The 3,227-nt window shown below is 42.1% G+C and overlaps 1 pseudogene; it reads right to left on the bottom strand.

The window, feature by feature from the left end:
* Positions 1 to 1,416: 1,416 nt before the first annotated feature.
* LOC100774884 lies at positions 1,417 to 2,262 on the bottom strand (annotated as a pseudogene).
* Between the last annotated feature and the right edge of the window lie 965 nt (positions 2,263 to 3,227).

Below are 3,227 nucleotides of genomic sequence, written 5' to 3'. Positions count from 1 at the left end.
ATTATATTAAATAATTATTGTTTGCTCAATTCTTAAATACTGACAAGCACTTAGTGAATTTTTTTTTACTAATTGCTTCATTTATTCTTCCATTTAGTCAGGGAAGCATCAGGGCTTATTCAGTCTCAGAATGGAAAATTACATGTTGGAGAGAAAAAGAGCCACATTCGGGGGATGACAGCACAATTCTGGTCCAGCTCACTCATGTTTGCTTTACCTCTCAAAGGAAGAATATGTATACATATAAAGACCAAATTTTAAGAAGCACAATTGAGAATACCGTAGTCATACATTTCCCTTTCCGTAGTCCAATCTACATTTGCAGGTTAAATGGAAATGTGAGGGACAAGGGTCATATCTTGGAGACCAGGGGACTTAGGGCTCAGATTCTCCTATTTGAGGATGCAAACTCTTTTTTAGGTTAACAGCAGCCTAGGGCTTCTTATTAAAGCTAACTTACTCAATAAATGCAAGGTGGCATCATCCAGCCTGCTTGAGTTGGATAGTTAAGATAAATACTGTAAATTCTGCAGAGTTGGAGACTTCAGGAGTCCAGTTCTGAAAAATACCCCAACACAAGACCATCACAAATATCCCCAAGAAAGAGACTCAGTGACCCGTGGCTGAAAAAAATTCATATACTTAAGCAGGGAAGGTTCTTAAAAACTCATATGCAAGTTGGGGAATGGAGGCCTGGGGAACTATTATTTATATATTTCTGCAAAGTCAAATGGCAAAGCTAATGTCAGGAAGTCGGGCTCCCCAGCTTTTAACTGTTGTCAGAATACTACATTAATGTACACTCTCATTATTGTTAATGTTGCTGTTTTGTTTTGTTTTGTTTTAACCAGGATTCCCAAAAATGATATTTTACATCTTTAAAGGGAAAAAAATCTGGAGAAAACAAAACAATTTACATGGAACATTTCTATTCATTCTTAGGACTTTTAGGCCAAGATAGCTTTAAAAGTCTAACACCCAGATCACAATCAGGAAACTGCATTTTTATGAATACATGATAGTAATCATACACAGAGATTGGCGTGGAAGACAGCACCACACAGAAGGATCAGAAAAAATCAACTAGAAAATAACGTGGATCACATTGATGACTAGTTGGCTGGTCTATACCGCTCAGTGCTTTCAAGTAACACAGAAGATAACACAGTGTGGAGATACCAGGGAGATTAGTGCCAGAGGGGCTGGAGAAACCCATCAGAAGCAGGTGCAGACTGACACATAATATCCATTGTCACCCTAACTAAGCCTGCATGACACTGTGTCCAGCCCCACATGGCTCTAGGGATAGTTCACTGCCAAATGCATGTCACCTCAAAAACTGGCTACCTTTAAAAAATTTGTTTTTAAAGATGAGACTTGTGAATCAGAGAAGGGAGGCCTGAGGTGGCAAATGTTTTAAGTGGCTGATAGGGGCTGCACATTCTGAACTTTGGACAAAGTGACTGGGATCTTGGTGTCCCCTGGACCTGGAGCTTTAGTGACAGGCTGGGTATGGGCTTTGATGTCTGCAATTCACTTTTAAAACTTCTGTTGAAGGAATTTTTATTCTTTGGAATAGCTCTTCGCAAACAGGGATATCAGTAGGCAACCTGCCGTGGACGTGTCCCCAATGCAGAAGAGCACAGCCCCCGCTAGCTTGCATGTGTCCAGGGCGCCATTGAACTGCACAGCATGTGTGTCGAACACCATGAAGTCAGCTTCACCAAAAGCTTCAAATCTGGGGGGGGGGGAGACACAAGAAAGCCCACTGCCAGGACAATTAGTCTGAAAATCACAAAGACTGTGCCTGAGATGAGTCCGACCTTCCAGAATACTGAGCTCCACTTGTTAGGCGATCTCTGGATCTGGAAATCATCCTCTTACTCCCACATAGAAGCAGTGCAGTCTTCATAAAACTGATGCATGTAGGACCGAACTCCATAGCGCTGGTACCCACCCTCGGTGCCAGCCTGGGCTTGCTTGGACCCACAGATGTTGCTGCAAGAAGTGTACTTCTCAGCTTCAATGTTTGCCTTCCTCTGCTTGTTTATTCTTTCACTTTTCTTTTAAAATTCCATTCTTCAATTCTGTTCCTCCAATCCCCGACCCGTGGAGCAAGTGCAGCCGACCTAGCCGCAGATCTCTCACCGGGGTCCCATCGCCACCACCACCGCTGCCACCATCACCACTCCCGCCTCTCCAAGCTAAGTGCACGTGATTGACAAGCTGCGGCACTCTGCCTTGCAGCCCAGACGGGAGCATCCGCTAGCAGGGTCTGGGTCCTGGCTCGCTGTGAATTCTTAAGATATATCAATTAATAAATAAAAAATGATGATTGGAATAGTTGTTTTTCTTGTGACAATTGCTTTTTTATTAATATATTAGAAACAAGATTGTTTTACATGTCAATCCCAGTTCCCTCTCCCTCCTCTCATCCCCTGACCCCCCCCCCCAATACCCTACCTATACTATACCATTCTGTATCCATTCTTCGGTTGAGGTGCATCAAGGTTGCTTCCAGGTTCTGGCTATTACAAATAATGCTACTATGAACATAGTTGAACAGATGTCCTGGTTGTGTGAATGTGCTTTTTTTGGGATATGCCTAAGAGTGGAAATGCTGGATCTTGTGGTTGACTGATTCCCATTTTCATGAGGAATCGCTATACTGATTTCCAAAGTGGCTGTACAAGTTTGCATCCCCACCAGCAGTGGAGGAGTGTTCCCCTTTCTCAACATCCTCTCCAGCATAAGTTATCATTGCTGTTTTTGATTTTAGCCATTCTGATTGGAGTAAGATGGTATCTCAGAGTTGTTTTGATTTGCATTTGCCTGATGGTTGAGGATGTTGAGCATTTTCTTTAATCTATGTATTTCTACATGGCCTTATTTTAGCAGAGAATGCCTGGCACGTCCTATCCTTCCAGTCTCTAAATGACATCTCCTGGTGGGTCCTCACTCTACCTCTCCCAGAACTCTCCTCATCTCCAAGCCCTGATTATCTGCTTGCATCTATTGGCCAAACAGTATTTTATTCATTAACCAATAAGAGAAACACATATATAGAAGGACGTCCCCCATCATCACTTAGACAATTTAATCCATGTGTGATTTTGTTTATAATCGGTCATTTGCTGCCTACTTTGCAATGTCTTCTTATAGTTCTTACAAATCTATTCTTCATAATTATTTATACTGTTGTATTTGCAAAAAAGCAATGCTTTTTT

The sequence above is a fragment of the Cricetulus griseus genome (genome assembly GCF_003668045.3).
Source record: "Cricetulus griseus strain 17A/GY chromosome 1 unlocalized genomic scaffold, alternate assembly CriGri-PICRH-1.0 chr1_1, whole genome shotgun sequence".
NCBI classification, from domain to species: domain Eukaryota; kingdom Metazoa; phylum Chordata; class Mammalia; order Rodentia; family Cricetidae; genus Cricetulus; species Cricetulus griseus.
This window is presented reverse-complemented; position numbering and strand designations above follow the sequence as displayed.